This window comes from Podarcis cretensis, assembly GCF_951804945.1.
Source record: "Podarcis cretensis genome assembly, chromosome: 6".
NCBI classification, from domain to species: domain Eukaryota; kingdom Metazoa; phylum Chordata; class Lepidosauria; order Squamata; family Lacertidae; genus Podarcis; species Podarcis cretensis.
The window spans coordinates 6534114-6553824 of NC_137175.1; the positions used below are offsets into that span (position 1 = coordinate 6534114).

The window sequence follows — 19711 nt, forward strand, 5'->3', positions numbered from 1 at the left end:
TGCCAATCACCCAATCCCACCACCCTTCTGAGTAATACCCCTCCCCACCTTCTCACTATATAGAAGGGTCTGGTGACTTCTGTTTCAGTGTATCTGAAGAAGTGTGCATGCACACGAAAGCTCATACCAAGAACTAACTTAGTTGGTCTTTAAGGTGCTACTGGAAGGAATAATAATATATTTATACCCTGCCCATCTGGCTGGATTCTATTAGCAGCGTTTACGGGGGATTTCTTTTTTTTAAAGCGTGTGAGTGTGGATTTAAATCCTGCTCCCCACATAGTTCGTTTCCTTCATCTTTGCACCCCGGCACCACATATGCTTAAGACGGCCCTGGTACCACTGTACATTTCCCCCAGTGAGAGTTGATGAATCGTGGCCCTCTCTCCAGTCGAGCTGCAGGGTTTACATCTCCCCCTAGTGGCACAAGAGGAACCAGGCACCTTCTTCAAAGAGGCAAAACAAGGGACGCCAGCCGCCCTGTCTCCAGTAAACACATGCTGAAGCAACTGGGATCCTCACTTGCCACACGCAAAAATGCAGACTCACGGCAGCTTGGCACCAACCGCAGAAGATAAGCAAGGAGTGTTTGCCTAGGCTAATGGTTTGTATTGAAAGCAGTGCCGTCCAAATAAGAGTGGGCGGAAAGGACGCTGTCTTGTTGAACGGCACATTAATTTCAGCGAATGCTCTGGTCCTCATGGAGGGAGTCAAGCTGTGGCTTGAAGCTTGAGTCACAAAGGGTCCGCGAGGGTCATCTAGCCCAACGCTCTGGCCCAGGCAATGCAGGAATCTTTCACCCTTCTTGAAGCCGTGCCCCTGAGATTAAGAGAATCTCGTGCTTTTAGACTGAGCTATCTGGGCTGCATCCCACCTCAGAATGCACATAGAGGCTCGCATGATTAAATTCTCCTTGCTAGAAAAAAATAAAAAAATAAAATACAATTCCCTGCAAAAAGAAACTTAGCATGTCCAGGAGAAGGGCTGAGATGCTAGCTTTCTATGAGGTGGGGAGATGGTGTATGGCCAGTAATGCAAACCCTAAAAGCAATATGAAGCGGTACTGTCAGGACACTGGTTTACTATTTCAATGAGAACTAGGTCTCTGTTTCAGGGATCAACTAATATTTTCTTGGGTATCGCTGCCTTCTCCAGACAGTGCTCTAGAGGCAGGGAGAAAGCTGTTTCACCCCACAAACTGACCACTTCACAGGTTCTGCAGTCCATATGAAGCTGGCGCCTTCCAGTGGTAGCTTTACATGCAAGATCTCCATGCATGTAGCTATAGATGGGCCATCACATTCAAACACCGAGAGAACAATAATGCAGGGCGTCTGCCTCTCGCTTACGACTTGGAAATATCCCTCCCCCTTTCCGAGCAAACACAGTTGAAAAATTGCGAAGGGCCAAACAAAACTGATCTGTTTACAGGATCTGTCCAGAGGCCTGCCAGCGTCTCTGCTCTCGTTGCCAAAAAAGCAAGTATTAAAAATAAGCCAGCAGCAGGGAAATGCGATTGCATGCTTTGGTAAGAGAAACAATATCCAGGAACACTTGTTTCCAAAGTCGTTCTCCCAATCACAGAGACTCGGCATGCTTTCTCAGAAGGCCCATAGCATGCAGTGGGTCTTACTTCCAGGGTAGGGTACATGGCTGAATCCAAGCCTAAGATTGCAATAAGGTAACCATGCCAATAATAATAATAATAATAATAATAATAATAATAATAAATTTACTTACTTACTTACTTACTTACTTATTTATTTATTTATTTATTTATTTATTTATTTATTTATTTTTACCCCACCCATCTGTCTGGGTCTCCCCAGCCACTCTGGGTGGCTTCCAACAAAACACTAAAATACAATAACCTATTAAACATTAAAAGCTTTCCTAAACAGGGCTGCCTTTAGGTGTCGTCTAAAAGTTTGGCAGTTATTTTTCTCTTTGACATCTGGTGGGAGGGCGTTCCACAGGGCGGGCGCCACTACCGAGAAGGCCCTCTGCCTGGTTCCCTGTAACTTGACTTCTTGCAGTGAGGGAACTGCCAGAAGGCCCTCAGCGCTGGACCTTAGTGTCCGGGCTGAACAATGGGGGTGGAGACGCTCCTTCAGATATACTGGACCGAGGCCGTTTAGGGCTTTAAAGGTCAGCACTAACACTTTGAATTGTGCTCGGAAACGTACTGGGAGCCAGTGTAGGTATTTCAAGACCGGTGTTATGTGGTCTCGGCGGCTGCTCCCAGTCATTACCTACAATGGGCCTACCTTGAGTAGGGCAAGCATTGGACACAGGCTTTCACTGCCTTTAGAGCAGACAGCATGGCAATTCAGTGCATAGAACCATCAGTAAATATGTCACACTCTAGTCAATAAGACCAAAATGCAGCCCTCCTAGTCTCAAGTGCCGACAATCTGAATTTCAACAGTGAATGGGAGAGCAGAACTGCAAGAACTGAAACATCTTAAAGGAACTTTCCAGGGAGATCTGCCAGGAGGAAGATCTCCTGCACAACGCCTGCTAAACCAGGGGGATTCATGGGCGGCTGGGTTCCAGCAGACCCCCTGTTTGTTCCAGCATGGCTTGCTTCAGAAAGATGTTCCATATGGACTGGGAACTTGGAGGCTAAGTGCAGCTCCACCCAATCTATCCACCCAATCTATTTTTAACTGAACTGCATGGAATTCAGAAATTATGCCTCAAGGAAATGCTTCTGTTTTCAAGGATGTTGCTCTGCTCCCCCCCCCCCCCCAGCATTCAAATTGCAGACTATTGTTGCTTAGAAAAATGTGTTTTTTCTCCCCAGATAGCGGACCGGCCAGGATTTGGAGCGACGCCTTGAAAATGTATTTACACGAAAACCATCGGAGATAAGCTTTGGGTTCTTTTTCTCTTTTAAAAGCCAAACGTTCTCGAGAAACTGGATTCCTTTCCCGTACAACACATCCTTCTCTTCTTCTGCAGTGGTGCAGCATATACCTTGCCTACCTCGCAGGCTTGTTCTCAGGCTAAGACAGGGCTCCAAGCTCTGGAGAGGAAGGGCTGAAGGAATAATAGGTCCGTACTGTAACTTGGCAGGAAGTTAGTCAATGGTTTAGCATTAGCTTCTTGAAAGCATTGACGTTTTAGCCAATTGCTGGTCTTCCCCTGCCCTCCACACACCTGTGCAGCTTTTCAAAATATTGCACAAACCCAGATATGGAGGCTAGGGGAGATGTTGAGCCTTCTTATTTCACCTCTGTTTGTGGGGTTATTTATTAAATATAGCACAGCACTGTCACATGCGTGGCAAATCCCTTAGAAATATGATTTTATTTGGTGGCATCTGTAAATACAGTGGTACCTCGGGATGCGAACGGGATCCGTTCCGGAGCCCCATTCGCATCCTGAACATAACGTAAGATGTGACAGCGCGTCTGTGCATGCACGGATCGTGTTTCACCGCTTCCGCGCATGCACGTGGCGTCATTTTGACCGTCTGCGCATGCGCGAGCGGCGAAACCCAGAAGTAACACGCTCCGTTACTTCCGGGTCGCCACGGAGCGCAAACCGAAAGTGCTCAACCTGAAGCGTATTTATCCCGCGGTATGACTGTACAAAAATAGGGGGGGGGGGGGAATTACCTATCTCTTTCATTGCACCATGCAAGTTGTATTTCATTCCCCATTTGTAGATTCATAATTGCATCATTTTCATTCACTCTTGATATTACTTTTTCTTTTGATTTCATTATCTAAATCGCCTCTCATTGAACTTAGTTGTTTTGCCATTCTCTTTGTGTGTGTTGTCTGTTTTTTTGTCATTCAGATATATTCTTTGTATGTATGTATACAGAGACGGACAAACTCCCAGAGCACTGACATACGTTTCCGAGCACAATTCAAAGTGTTGGTGCTGACCTTTAAAGCCCTAAATGGCCTCGGTCCAGTATATCTGAAGGAGCGTCTCCTCCTCCTGCCCGGACACTGAGGTCCAGCTCCGAGGGCCTTCTGGCGGTTCCCTCACTGCGAGAGGCCAAGTTACAGGGAACCAGGCAGAGGGCCTTCTCAGTAGTGGCGCCCACCCTGTGGAATGCCCTCCCATCAGATGTCAAAGCGATAAACAACTACCTGACATTCAGAAGACATCTGAAGGCAGCCCTGTTCAGGGAAGTTTTTAATATGTGACATTTTAGTGTATTTTTCATCTTTGTTGGAAGCCGCCCAGAGTGGCTGGGGAAACCCAGCCAGATGGGCGGGGTACAAATAATAAATTATTATTATTATTATTATTATTATTACTGACATAGTGCTGGAAGCTTCCTCTTTTTAAACTTTGGGTATGGTGGGGGCAGGACACACACTCGCCTTTGGCTTGTTGGCCAAAATGTGCAACTCCAGAGCCCTGTGTGTGATATTCAGGACAACATGACAGGTGTTTTCAGAAACAGGCAGGCGTGCAAGTCAGCAACAGGTTAAAACTGCCCATGCTTCTCAGAAGGCTAATCCCCACAGTGGATTAAATTCCAGACCTACAGCGGCAAAACAAAGCGAAAGCCCAGCCTAGCTGACAGTGTTAGGAATTCAGATATATAAGCTAATCGCCAAAGGCACCTTAAACCTAGGTTACAGACACCAAAAAGGAATGTCTAGGCAGCTTTTCATGATGAAATTTACCATTATTATTTTTCATTATTAATAATTTCATTTTTATACCACTTTATATTTTAAAGGGAAAAAATCTCAAAGCAGTTTACAACGCATGAAAACATCAAATGAAACGATCCAGAAGAAAACAAATTCAAGCTTCAAGGAAAATACTCAATTTTTCTGTGTATAAGACTAGGTTTTTTCCCTAAAACATAATGTCAAAAATTAGGGGGCATCTTATACTCTGAGCCATCTCCCCCCATTTTCTTAAATCTGAGTCCCCCAAAATAGGGGGCGTCTTATACATGGGGGCGTCTTATAGACGGAAACATACGGCATTTCAGATCCTTCTCTAAGTGACATTTGGCTTTCCCCCATATTGATTCACTTGCTTGATTTACAGAGCTGGCCCACAGCAGAATAACTCTAGGAAGGCAGAGTGGTGTAGAGGTTAGAGTGTCAGACTAGGACCTGGGAGATCAGGGTTCAAATCACGAAGTTTCACTGGGTGACCTTGGAGTCGGTCGTAACCTCTTAACCTACCTCACAGGGTCGTTGTGCGGATTAACTGAAGATGGGAGGTGAACCATGTTTTACGTTGAGATATGAATGCAACAAATAAGCTCTTCCGCTAACCTGCTTAAGAAAGCTGGAGGGACCAGCCAGATGCAGATGTCCGTCGCGAGCCTGGCACCCAGAGATCTCCACGTGGTTGCAATTTGACCTGTGCCAGTCGCAAAATGCGCCTGGCGAATTTCTAACACTGCTAGTTGAGCAGTGCATTCGCTAGACCTTCCTCCAAACGAACAACACCCATAGCCATTTGGAATTACTCTTTGCAGCTTGGGAAGGGACTGGTGACCTCAGCAGATAATAATAATAATAATAATAATAATAATAATAATAATAATAATAATAATAAATTATTATTATTTATAACCCACCCATCTGGCTGGGTTTCCCCAGCCACTCTGGGCAGCTTCCAACAAAACACTAAAATACAATAACCTATTAAACATTAAAAGCTTCCCTAAAGAGGGCTGCCTTCAGATGTCTTCTAAAAGTTTGGTAGTTATTTTTCTCTTTGACATCTGGTGGGAGGGTGTTCCACAGGGCGGGGGCCACCACCGAGAAATGCCCTCTGTTTGGTTCCCTGTGCTTCTCGTAGCGAGGGAACCGCCAGAAGGCTCCAAGTGAGCTTTTCGGTGTGAAGCAGGCCCGTAGCTAGGAGGTGGTGAGGTGGGCCCCCGCCAGCGGCGCAGGTGATTGGGGGGGGCGCAAAATGGGCTAAAAATATGTCCATAAATATAAGTGTTGATTATTGCCTCATAAGAAATGGTTTTAAACAGAGGGTAAATTGAATGGGGGGTGGGGTTGGAGGAGAGGCAGAAAGAAAAGCTAATAAGAAAAGCTAATAAACTACAGAGCCTAGGGCTTGCTGATCAGAAGGTCAGCGGTTTGAATCCCCACGACGGAGTGAGCTCCCGTTGCTCGGTCCCTGCTCCTGCCAACCTAGCAGTTTGAAAGCACGTCAAAGTGCAAGTAGATAAATAGGCACCGCTCCGGCAGGAAGGTAAACAGCGTTTCCGTGCGCTGCTCTGGTTCGCCAGAAGCGGCTTAGTCATGCTGGCCACATGACCCGGAAGCTGTACGCCGGCTCCCTTGGCCAGTAAAGCGAGATGAGCACTGCAACCCCAGAGTTGGTCACGACTGGACCTAATGGTCAGGGGTCACTTTACCTTTACCTAGGGGCGCAATGTGGACGGTTCTGCCAGGGGCGCAAGATCACCCAGCTACGGCTCTGGTGTGAAGAGAGTTTGCGGCAACAGAAAGAGCAATGTTTGACCTCAGCGGTGGTCAGTATTATTTGCTTGTTTAAACGCCTATCCTATCCCAAAGGTCGGCACCGGATGAGGACAATGATATATACAGTGGTGCCTCGCAAGATGAAAAGAATCCGTTCCGCGAGTCTCTTCGTCTAGCGGTTTTTTCGTCTTGAGAAACAAGCCCCTTGACAGCTTAGCGGATTAGCGCTATTAGCGGCTTTTAGCGGCTTAGCGGATAAGTGGATAAGCGGCTTAGAAAAAGGGGGGGAGGGGAAAAGACCCGCAGGAACTCGCAAGACATTTTCGTCTTGCGAAGCAAGCCCATAGGAAATTCGTTTTGCGAAGCACCTCCAAAATGGAAAACTCTTTCGTCTAGCGAGTTTTCCGTCTTGCGAGGCATTCGTCTTGCGGGGCACCACTGTACAACCACTCAAAACTTGCAAACACAATTCAAAGCGTGTCAAGTCTGCTGTCGTGACATTGTGGCACTATAAAGACGAACAGATTTTAAATCGGAATAAGTGTGCTACATCTGATGAATTGGGTCCAATCTGCAAAAAAGTTTAATCCTTAATAAAACTGACTAGTCTTTAAGGTGTCAAAAGTTACTGGTATTTTTAGAAACAAAAGTGCCCGGTTGTTTTCGACATGCTATGTGAAATTCAGGTCTCCTAGCCTGTCTAAATCTCCCCTCCTAAATTCCTGCCTAAATTCCTCTTCTTCCTAGGCCCTTCAAGAAACTCCCTGCACAAACCCTTCACCCCCCCCTAAAGTATTTCAGGGGGCCGGCCCCCCAAGAAAGTTGATGGGCATTGCCATTCAAATTGTCTATGTGGCTTGTGATCCATTATATGGGGCAGGGCTTACACGCCTCCCCCCCCCCCCCCCCGCAAATATTTTATCCAAGTTGTCATCCTGACTGTTGCCCCCACCTTGTACTTCTTTGCCAAGGCACCCAAAGGACGGTCCAGGGAGGGTGAGCCAGAGGTGAGAGATGCATTTTTGGTGCCCCTCTGGGCCTCCATCCTTGGCACGCACAAGGTGGGGCCAACTTGAATAAAAGATTGAGGGGGGCAGGTAAACCCCACCCCATGTAATCAATCACATGACGCAGCGCATGCACATCATTTGAATGGCAATGTCCATCAACTCTGGGGGCATTTTATTTTATTGGGGGGGCCAAAGGGACCTTGGCCCCTAGGAGTTGGCTCCTATGTTAGAGACCAGGCATCCCCAAACTCAGCCCTCCAGCTGTTTTGGGACTACAATTCCCATCATCCCTGACCACTGGCCCTGTTAGCTAGGGATGATGGGAGTTGTAGTCCCAAAACAGCTGGAGGGCTGAGTTTGGGGGTGCCTGGTAAGAGACCAAACTCGCCAACTCCATTGTATGCCCCCAATGGGCTCCTAGTCTTCCCACATAGTTCAGTCACTAGATCATGAAACTCTAAACCTCAAGGTTGTGGGTTCGAGCCCCAGCTGGCCCTAATGATTCCTGGCTGTGGGGTTGGACAAGATGACCCTCATGGTACCTTCCAACTCCATGACCACTGAGCCCTTCCACATGCCAACTACTGAAACCCAAAGAGAGGCAGTGCTCAGGTGCGCAACGGAAGGTGCCAGGGGGCAAAGGAAATATTTGAGCCCCACTCCCCCCCCCGCCCAAGTTGATAGGAAAGGCCATTCAAATGGTGTACCTGCTCCACGATTATATTGGACAGGGCTTACCTCCCCCCCCCCCCGATGTTTTATTCAAGTGGGCACCCTTGCCAGGGCGTCCCTCTAATTCGGCATTTTCTGCGCCAACGGGAAACCGCTCTCCTGATGGGATCCGCTCCCCGCAAATCCCGGGGATTGAACCCGGGACCATCCGCGCAGAAGGCGGGCGCCCTGCCAACGAGCTCAGCCCGGCCGGGGCTCCGTTTTCCGCGCATCCAGCCGCCCCGGGCGCCCTTCGCAACCAGGCGCAACGGAGCGCGCCTCTCCCCGGGGAACCCCCGCGCGGGAAGAGCCACCTGGGCTCCCTCCCTCCCTCCCTCCCCCCCCACCCAAAGGTGCGCGTCTGCCAAGGGGGGGTCTCCTTCCTCTTACCTGTCGCCCCCGAGATCCCTGCCTCCCGCTTCGCTCTCCGCCGTCCCGCGCCCCGCATCCGCGGCGGTTGCTGCAGCCATTGCGCCTCGCGATCAGCTGTTCGGAGCGCGGAGCGGGGAGAGGCAGAGGGAGACCGAGAGAGGGGAGGCGCGCGCGCGGCACCATGGGAATTGTAGTTCGCCAGGCGGGCCTCGCTCCCCCGATGCGATGGCAAGAGGGAGCGCAAGAGGACTACAAGCACCCGGAAGCTTTGCTCTCCGGTGCACGACGGGAACTGTAGTTTTGTGCGCCTTGGGAGGGTCTCCAAAGCAGAGCTTTACGCAAAGGGAGAGAATAGAAACCGAAAGAGTTCGGCCTTTGCAGAGGAATTAGTTGGGTAGAAGAGAATAATAGAAACCAAATTTGGAAGGCACCACCGGGGTCATCGCTATTCTAAGCGCCTTTTTTTTTTGCCCAACTCGGGATTCGAACCCATGACCCTAAGACGACGCGTCTCCTGCTCTGCCGACTGAGCTACTTGGGTGCTTCTTGGTTCCGAAAGGCAGATTGGCGCATCATTGCCTGACATTACTTCTGCTTAAATAAATGCCAACGTCAAGCAGTTTATCGTTCTGTATTTTAAGAAAGGGCTGAGCTTAAAAAGATATTTAGAGCTTTAGCCACCTATGTACATTTCCTCAGAAAGAAGATCCACTTAAGTCAGTGGGGCTTACTCCTAGGAAAGCGTGACTTCACCCATGGGCATAGTCAAGGCGGGCAGAGGGCATAGCAATAGTGCCTCCCCCCAGATCAAGTAAAACAATAGAAATACTTAACTAACTGACCAATCACGTCGGTTATGCCCCCCCCCCAAATCCTGGCTATGCCCATGTCGGGGGGGGGGGGAGCGTGCCCCCCATCACAAAAATAAATACAAATCAATACAAATCTGAGGCTCTACCTATTTGCATAGCCAAGGGGGGGTGGGGGCAGGGAGGCAGCTCCCCCCCCCCCTTAGATCCACAAATACTATTGAAAAGCATAGAAAGTGCTCAGTTATCTGATGTTCTGCCCCTCCAGCAGAAACCTTCCCCCCCTCAATGTCCTATTTACGGGGTATTTTTACCTGTGATTTCCCAAGAAAGCTCAACAGCTTTGATTTCCTAAAAAAAAAAGCTCCCCCACCCCACCCATGGTTCTACCCCTAACAAAAAGCCTGGCTGTGCCCAGGGCCTTACCCATCAGTGGCATGGCCCCTGGCTGCCTGCACAAAAGTTACCCAATTTCAGATGGAAAACTGTTATTCACCCCTGACTTTAAATAATGTGCTTTTTATATGAGAACAAGGCGTTTTCTCTCTCCCTGCCACCTTAAATTTTTCACCACCGATGCAGCCTTGGAGCAGTCCTTAAAGGGGAGCAGTGGCGTAGCGTGGGTTGTCAGCACCCGGGGCAAGGCAAGTAATTTGCGCCCCCTAACCCTGGATTTGCGCCCCCTAACCCTATCCCTAACCCCCAGATGTTGCGCCCGGTGTGGCCGGCACCCCCTGCACCCCCCACGCTACGCCACTGAAGGGGAGCAAACTGAAACTATTAGTTTGATTAGCCTTTGTCCAGCTTCCAGCTTCCACCTCTCTTTCTGGCATTCCTTGAAATTGCCTTCCATTGTTTGCCTTTCTCATCCAGGCACAAACATTCCCAAGGCCAGCAGAGGATGACCTCCTGTTTCCTATTGAAATACCTGCTTACCTGGATCTGAAAATCTCCATATGATTCCCAAAAGGTAGCCAGGTTATCGATGATGTACGTACAATGAATGGAAAAGGATGTTCGAAATCACTTTTGCAAAAACCAAACCAAACCAGAAGCTTTTCTTTTGGGAATTAGAGGGACAGAAATACCTGCTACTTGCCCAAAAACAGAAAAGAAGCAGAAGTCCCAGCAAAGGAAGAATGGATACAAAAACATATGGAATATGCAGAAATGGCAAAACTTACCAGAAGAATAAGAAATCAAGATAACAAACTTTTTAATAAAAGAACGGACATGGTTGGTTGAATATTTGCAGATAAATTGCAAACAGATAAAAACATTGGTGGTATTACTGTAATAACCTGCAGTTTCATAAGAGTATATATTTAAGGTAGATGATTAAATGAGTAAATTAAATGAATTTGGATATGAAGGAGATATTTAAAAATAAATTTTAAGGAACCACAGGAGGGGGAAGGAAATGTTGAAATGTTAGATTCATTGTAAAACTAACGAAATGTATAAACTTGAAAAGTATAAATAAAACCTTGAAAAACAAAACAAAAGGTAGCCAGATTACTTATTGCAAGGAGCCTTGGGCTATATAACAAATCTGTGAATCTTTAATAATAATAATAATAATAATAATAATAATAATAATAATAATAATTTATTTATACCCCGCCCTTCCCGGTTCAAAAACCGGGCTCAGGGCGGCTAACAACAAATTTAAAACACTTAATTATAAAAGCAGCATAAAATACAGTATAAAAACATGAATAACAATAAAATTCAAAAATCAAAAATCAATTAGATAATCCCCAGGGCTAGCTGGCTGAATTGGTCCTATTTGGGCCAGCGAGGAGGCCAGGGGAGAATTAGCTGTGGGGTCTCAGAGCGGGTGATCTTCATAAAAGGGGAGGGGGAGGGAAGAGAAGGGAAATAAAAGATCAGGCTGAACTCAAATTAAAGGCCAGGTGGAATAGCTCTGTCTTACAGGCCCGACGGAAGGAGGTTAAATCCTGAAGGACCCTGGTCTCCAGGGACAGAGCATTCCACCAGGTCGGAGCCATCACTGAAAAGGCCCTGGCCCTGCATGACTCTTTCATCCTTAGGAATGGTTTATGCTTTGCTTGGCATTACAGATCTCAAACCTGGGTCAAGAAGATGAGTGGATTTCTTATCAGCAGGGAGAAGGCAGAGCCCCTCTCCGCCCCCCCGCCCCCGCTGAATCTGAGCATGCTGACTTTGGCGGAGTACTCTTAGGTCCCCTGCGCCAGTGTATTTAATTCCCACCTGCAGCACCAACGTGCTTTGAATCACAGAACTGTAGTTGGAGGGCACCCCAGGGGTCATCTAGTCCAACCCCTGCAATGCAGGAATATCAACTAGGCTAGTACAGTGGCAGAACAGCTGCTTTGCAGGCAGAAGGTCTCAGTTTCAACCATAAGGCAGCTTCTTATTTTCCTAGGCCGTTGAATCCCAGCAGGGATGTTCCTAAGGAGGAGAGCCACCAAAACCAAAAAAGGATTTTAACTAGGATTTATATATTGTAATGTTTGAAGTATGAATTTGGAATTATTGATTATGAAAAGTATTTTTTCTCTTCATTCTTTTTCTTTTTTCTTTTTTCTTTCGTCTTTCTTCTTTTCTAGTCTACATTCTGGAAAATTGTGTAGATAAATGTTTTTATATATGGTTATGTATTGTTTCTATTTCTTTTTTTTTCCTTTTCTTTTTTTTTGTAACATCTAATAAAAATTAAATTTTTTTTAAAAAAAAGTCTATAGAGCTATCCAACCTCGTCAACTGGAAATTATGTATGAAAGCTGTCAAAAACCAGGCTCATATAACGCCTGAGACCAGATAGCTCAGATGGTTAGAGCATGGTGCTGATAATACCATGGTTGCAGGTTCGATTCCCTGTATGGGACAGCTGCATATTCCTGCATTGCAGAGACTGGATTACATCAGGGGTCAGCAAACCTTTTCAGCAGGCGGCCGGCCCACTGTCCCTCAGACCATGCGGGGGCGGCTGGACTATATTTTGAAGGGGGGGAAAGAACGAATTCCTATGCCCCACAAATAACCCAGAGATGCATTTTAAAGGACACATTCTACTCATGTCAAAACATGCTGATTCCCAGACCGTCTGTGGGCTGGATTTAAAAGGCGATTGGGCCGAATCCAGCCCCTGGGCCTTAGTTTGCATACCCATGGATTGCATGAACCTCCAGGTGCCTTCCAGTTCTAGGATTCTAATACAGTGGTGCCTCGCAAGACGAAATTAATCCGTTCCGCGAGTCTCTTCGTCTTGCGGTTTTTTCGTCTTGCGAAGCACGGCTATTAGCGGCTTAGCGGCTATTAACGGCTTAGCGGCTTTAAGAAAAAGGAAACAAACTCGCAAGAACTCGCAAGACGTTTCGTCTTGCGAAGCAAGCCCATAGGGAAATTTGTCTTGCGGAACGACTCAAAAAACGGAAAACTCTTTCGTCTTGTGCGTTTTTCGTCTTGCGAGGCATTCGTCTTGCGAGGTACCACTGTAATAATAATAATAATAATAATAATAATAATAATAATAATAATTTATTATTTATACCCCGCCCATCTGGCTGGGTTTCCCCAGCCACTCTGGGCGGCTTCCAACAAAACACTAAAATACAATAACCTATTAAACATTAAAAGCTTCCCTAAACAGGGCCGCCTTCAGATGTCTTCTAAAAGTTTGGTAGTTATTTTTCTCTTTGACATCTGGTGGGAGGGCGTTCCACAGGGCAGGTGCCACTACCAAGAAGGCCCTCTGCCTGGTTCCCTGTAACTTGGCTTCTCGCAGGGAAAGAACAGCCAGAAGGCCCTTGGCGCTGGACCTCAGTGTCCAGGCAGAACGATGGAGGTGGAGTCGCTCCTTCAGGTATACTGGACCGAGGCCGTATGAACCATGCACCAAGCTACCCACTCTGGAAGCTGGGGTGGAGCGGGGTGGTTAGCCCCCAGTTCGGGGGCGTCATCTGGTCCCACAGTTATTTTTTTCTGACCAATTTGACCAAGATTTTGCCAATTTGGGTTGCAATGGGGGGAAAGAAGCAAACAAGGGCTGTATCTGCTGTTACTCCATCTTTTCCATTGCCACCAAAATTGCTGAGATCTTCTTGGGCTGGGGGGGAGGAAAAGAATTGTGGTCTTTGGAGGGCTGGCTGCTCTAAGCCTCAACAGCTTGTTGGACCACGGAAAAAAGTGCTTGCGCAATGAACTTCTTTCCATTCTGGATGATTCAAGCTAAGTCACCATCACAGGTTAGTTTGTCGTGGAACTTAATTCCGTAAAACTTTCCACCTGAGACCTTTGGTGTGTTTATTATGGGGAAGTAAACATGACCAAATTATAGCATTGGAAGGGACCCAAGGGTCATCTAGTCCAACCTCAATGTTTAGAGGGAAACTATTTCGTCTGAATGGTTAAACCATTGCCCAAGCACAGCTTGCCACCAGTCCTTTTAGACAGCTCCATTCATTCCAATGGGGCTTGAGCACAAAGACTTCTCCCATGGTTTATGGGGTTCCCATGAGGTTGGTACAACCTATTTAGAGTAGATTGAGGTGATTTAAATAATAGCTTGATGGATTTGTAAAATTGATATGCCATATATTCTTCCCTCTCAAGCTGTGTTTATATATATATATATATATATATATATATATATATACAGAAAATACATATTTTGTCAGTTTTTTATATATGCTAGTAGATACATATGTTAGAGACAACCTAACCGGGTGCGTAATGCATGTTTATTTGTTGTTATATTTATATTGTGCCTTTCATCCTAGGAACTGCATGGTTCTTCCCTCAAAACAACCCTGTGAGGTAGGCTAGGCTGAGAAACTGTGGCTAGCCTAAGGACACTCAGTGACCATTGAGCCCTGGTCTCCCAGGTCCCGATCCTGCATCTGAACCACGACCACACAATGGCTCTCTTGTAGGTTTTAAGTGATTGTTAAATGTGCATCTATTACGTAACTTTTCTTTCTTTAAAGGAATCCCCGTGATGTTATCTAGCCCAGTGGATTGCAAACACTATTCTGAGAAATCTTAATGGCGTTCCTCAGTAACATGCCGTGTATCACAAATTCCTCATTCACAGCAGACACTTCTCTGAACAATAAGCTTGCTCACCACTATCGCCACAGTTGCAGGAGCACAGCGCCTCCCCTCACTGTTCCTCAGCTTAGCCAATCACAGCCAGAGGTCTCCACCAAATCCCTTTAGAAGTGGGGAAAACTTCTGGCCTGGGTGCCCAATGTGGCCCCTTAAGCCTTTTCACCTGGCCCTTGGTGCTGTCTCCCATGGCAATAACCACTAGCCCTGCTTCACACCTTCCTTGGGTGCCTTTGCTTGGCCGAAACACGTCCTTGAATTCTGATAATGCCTTTTGCTTGGTGGGTGGAAGATAAGGAGGCGAGTGCAGAAAGTATCCTACTGTACAAAGGGGACATTTATATCTGCTGCTGGCCTTGCCCGCCTCTGCCATGTGGCCCCTGGAAAGTTGCCCAGAAGAGAATCCGGCCCTCGGATGGAAACAAAGTTTACCCCACCCCTTTAGGAAACGGGAGCACAGGAACCTTTCTACATATGTAGTGGGAGTGCAAAGAGATAGTGGGATTCTGGGAAAATATCTATAATGAACTGAAAAAGATGTTTAGATTTTCATTTGGAAAAAAAAACAGAATCCTTTCTCTTAGGTATTGTGTCAGAGGAAATAAAAAGAACAGTCAGACCAATATTTATGTATGCAACTACGGCGGTAAGGTTATTGATTGCCAAAAATTGGAAAAGCTGCAGCGTCCCAACTAAAACAGACTGGTTATCTAAAATGATGGAATACTTCCATATTGCCGAACTAATAGGGAGGATAAGAGGAGATATGGTACAAAAAGTGAATAAGAAGTGGGCTATCTTTAAGGAACACATCAAAATTTATGTGGAAAATGTAGGATTTCTGACAGATACTGAGTGAATCCAGAAAATGATTAGAGTGAAAGGAGAGTAAAGTTAAGATAAAAGAAGAGGTTAAAGAAATAATGAAATGCGTTTAAGCTAGTTGGAAAAATAAAGTAGCGCAACAAGAATGGCTGGAAGTCAAGTCACTTGGTGGGTGTCCGTGTGGGGTAGGTGTGTAGGTATGTTGATATGTATAGTATAGGTAGGTATTATATAGAGTAATGTAGGTATGTTTTATGTTATGAAAATTACACGTGTTGTGTACGTGTATTGTGTAAATGTATATGTGCTTTAAAAGGGTAAAGGGGACCCCTGACCATTAGGTCCAGTCATGACCACTCTGGGGTTGCGGCGCTCATCTCGCTTTACTGGCTGAGGGAGCTGGCGTACAGCTTCCGGGTCGTGTGGCCAGCATGACTAAGCCGCTTCTGGTGAACCAGAGCAGCGCACGGAAACGCCGTTTACCTTCCCGCCTGAGCGGTACCTACTTATCTACTTGCACTTTGACGTTCTTTCGAACTGCTAGGTGGGCAGGAGCAGAGACCGAGCAACAGGAGCTCACGCCGTCACGGGGATTCGAACCGCCAACCTTCTGATCGGCAAGTCCTAGGCTCTGTGGTTTAACCCACAGCGCCACCCGCGTCCCCCATGTATAGTATAGGTAGGTATTATGTAGAGTAATGTAGGTATGTGTTATGTTATGAAAATTAGGTAGTGTGTTGTGTACGTGTATTGTGTAAATGTATATGTATATGTATGTGTTTTATATGTTTAAAAAAAGGGGAGGGAAGGAAACGGGAGTGCTGGGCTGCATTGTTATTATCGTCTCCCTGGCTGACCAACGACCCACAAGATGCAGAGTGTGGAGACTTAGTCCCCCCTGCACTCAACCCCCCCCCCAGATCTGCTGAAGATATTTATATAGCACAGCTGTGTCCCCACATAGGGGCCTAGCAGTGGGGCGAGGCCTCGAAGGGGAAGCACCAATGTGGAGCTCCTGATCTCTGCAGCTTGGAGCGTTCCATAAATTATTCTGCCAAGCCTAGCTGTCAACTTACAGATTTGAAAATAAGGGACTAGCAGCCTCGAAAATAAGGGATCAGCGGTCAAAATAAGGGATTTTCAGGGCACAGGTATGTTCAGTTTCTGAGCCCCTCCGAGCCAAAGGCAGAAAGCCCAGGCAGCAGCCAAACGAAGCCTCGTCAACAAGGGACAGCAGCGGGACATGGCGCTGGGATAAGGGACGCTTGGCAGCTATGCCGCCAAGTTGTGAATGGGGTTGAGGTGTTTAACCAGCCACTGGGTTTCTGGAGCCCAAAGCGTTCGATCTCTCCCAAACAGACTCTTATTACACACACGCCAGACATTTGTCAAGCAGAATAGGCGTTCCTGCAAAAGGAAGGGTGCTCTCTGCTTGATTCCGGAACAAGAGAGTCCTCTGTTTTTACATACACGCCCTCCCTGCTGATAGAATATTATCTGCTGTTGCAGGAAAGACACATGCCGCCAGCTGAAGTCAAGAAGGCAGCAGGCAACACAGCCTGCTCTCTGGTATCTCTCTGACTGTCAGCGCAGCTGTCCTGGGGAGCCATTAATAGCCTCTCGTGAGGGCACAGGAAGACCAGCATGCAAATTAAGGAGGCACAAGCATTTGAATAATGGAAATTTCACTTTGGCAATGCAAGACATCCTTTTTAAAACTCAGGCCATCTCCACCGGTCGTCCGGCTCTCAGAATTTCTCTGGTATTTTGGAGAAGAGCACAGCAAAAGGGCAAGGCAATGGTTCCCTCAAATGTACAGCTGGACTACCGCAATGCAATGCACACGGGGCTGGGAGATGGCCTGGAAACTGAAGCTTGTATAAAATGCAGCTGTTATGAAGTACTAGGAGGGAATGTATCTCGCCTGAGTTGAAAGAACGCCAACAGCGACTGGTCTGCTTCCAAGCACAATCTGAAGTTGGATTGTTCTTCCTTTGCTATATTTGCAATTATAATAATAATAATAAAAAATAGGGTGGGGGATATTATCCAAAGTGCATGTTCTTGTTTTTGAAGCCCAGCATGGCTTCGCTTCCGGGTAACCAAATGAATACTTATTTACTCATTAAATTTATATGGTGCCCATCATCCAAAGATCACAGGACGGTTCACAACATGAAGCTGCAAAATAAGAACACGAAATACGTAACAAAGAACAAAACAAGAACAAATCAATATCCCCCTTCCCACAATAATATATATATTATATTCTCTGTGAGTGCCTGGAGGCGGTTGGAGAATGGAGGGCGGCTAACGGATTGAGGTTGAATTCTGACAAGACAGAAGTACTGTTTTGGGGGGACAGGGGGCGGGCAGGTGTGGAGGACTCCCTGGTCCTGAATGGGGTCACTGTGCCCCTGAAGGACCAGGTGCACAGCCTGGGAGTCATTTTGGACTCACAGCTATCCATGGAGGCGCAGGTCAATTCTGTGTCCAGGGCAGCTAGGGAAATTTTTAATGACTGATGTTTTAATGTATTTTTAATTTCTTATTGAAAGCCACCCAACAAGGGAGGGGTATAAATTATGATTACAGTCATACCTCATGTTACATTTGCTTCAGGTTGAGCTTTTTCAGGTTGTGTCCTGCGGCGACCCGGAAATACCGGAAAGGGTTACTTCCAGGTTTCGCCGCTCGCGCATGTGCAGATGCACAAAATGATGTCATGCGCATGCACAGAAGCAGCAAATAGCAACCCGTGCACACGTGCAGACACTGGTTGCGTTCTTTTCAGGTTGCGAATGGGCCTCTGGAATGGATCCCGTTTGCAACCAGAGGTACCTCTGTATTATGATGATGATGATTATATTATATATATAGGCATCCATCTGTCTTGGGAGACAATGGAAGAGGACGCCTTTGGGAGTGAAGTCAAACTGTCTGAGAGTTACAGTACCTGCTGTGGCTGTAGGGACTGATGCAGGAGAGACATGTTTTGTTGCAGCTGGGGCAGATGAAGGCGCCCGGTTGTGCTGCTGCAGACACACCATGACGTTTCTTCTTTCTGTGCTCCTCCCAGCCGGTCCTTCTTCCTCTAAGGGCACAAAGGACCCCTAGGTGCATCTCTGCTTCTGTGAAGCAGGCCAGTGCCTTTCATAGAAACATAGAACTGTAGAGTTGGAAGGGAACACGACAATCATCTAGCCCAACCCCTGGCTAGACAGTAATCTTTTGCTGAAGGTGGGACTCAAACCACAACCCTCTACCAACTGAGCTATCCCAGGTGCAAAGCTAGCAAATACCACACAGCTAGAGCTACCTTTGAAGAAGCGGAGAATTGAGATTTCTTGTGACCAGTCACTGTAGCCTTTGTGCAATGGCTTAGAAGCTGTGTCAAGACCGCCACCCAGTGGCTTGAGGGGAATTGTGAGAGAGACGTCTTGAATGCCTCTCATGAAACAGGCCGTTTTCCACAAAAGCTCGTGCCGCACTTAGAGCACAAAGGTGAGAACATACAGAGGAGAAAACTCTTGTTTCCTTAAAACTGCATTTTCTTAAAGACGCCCATTTTCGTGGTAGTTTTTAGCTTGGCACAAAAGCACAGACATCTCCGGCAAAGGAATGCAGGGAATCCTCTACGCAGAACGATTTCACTTAATCGTTTGTTCTTGGATAAGAATGGAATCCAGCTAATGAATAAGATAATGAATCAAGAGGTATTGGAAAAGGATGTTGAAGTTTATAGATTAAAAAAGAACACTGCCCCCGCTATGGCCAGCACATGGACTTGACAGAATAATGCGGGAATCAGTGATGGATAACCACAATGCGCCATCGCAAGTTAATGAATAAGAGCACTATATCGAGGAGTTGAAAGGTTCTTGGCACACATGTAGTTTGAAATCTTTGTGTAAAATCTGAACATCTGACTGGCTTAGATTTAATGGAGTGGGTTGTAATTACTATGTAGAATGGTCTATTGTAACCCCATGATTGGCTGATGGTACTTCATAGAATCAAAGAATTGTACAGTTCGAAGGGACCCTGGAGATCAATCCCCTCTTTATTTTGCATATCCATTACACACCCAGCCAACTTTGTGCCTATTGATCGAATCACCGATTGCCACGATCCCTCACCTTGGAGGAATGCCTTCAGCATGAGGAGAAATTCTAACCTGCCTGCTCTGTGTAGCAGCGTCTCAACTTAGGTGCCTTCTATGTGTAAAAGGTAAAGGGAACCCTGACCGTTGGGTCCAGTTGTGGCCGACTCTGGGGTTGCGGCGCTCATCTCACTTTATTGGCCATGGGAGCTGGCATACAGCTTCCGGGTCATGTGGCCAGCATGACTAAGTCGCTTCTGGCGAACCAGAGCAGCGCACGGAAACGCCGTTTACCTTCCCGCCAGAGCGGTGCCTATTTATCTACTTGCACTTTGATGTGCTTTCGAACTGCTA

The 19711-nt window shown here is 46.8% G+C and overlaps 1 long non-coding RNA gene across 2 annotated transcripts in view; it reads left to right on the forward strand.

The window, feature by feature from the left end:
• The window catches only part of LOC307218037, a 157060-nt gene that overhangs the window by 19279 nt on the left and 118070 nt on the right, over nucleotides 1-19711 (forward strand). The window contains exons 3-4 of one of the 2 annotated variants that reach the window (XR_013839676.1): nucleotides 2807-3865; nucleotides 4289-4581. The exons of the other annotated variant lie outside the window; for it this stretch is intronic. This is a non-coding gene — a long non-coding RNA (uncharacterized lncRNA). Of the gene's footprint in view, nucleotides 1-2806; nucleotides 3866-4288; nucleotides 4582-19711 lie in introns of those variants that run through there. 2 annotated transcript variants of the gene reach the window in all.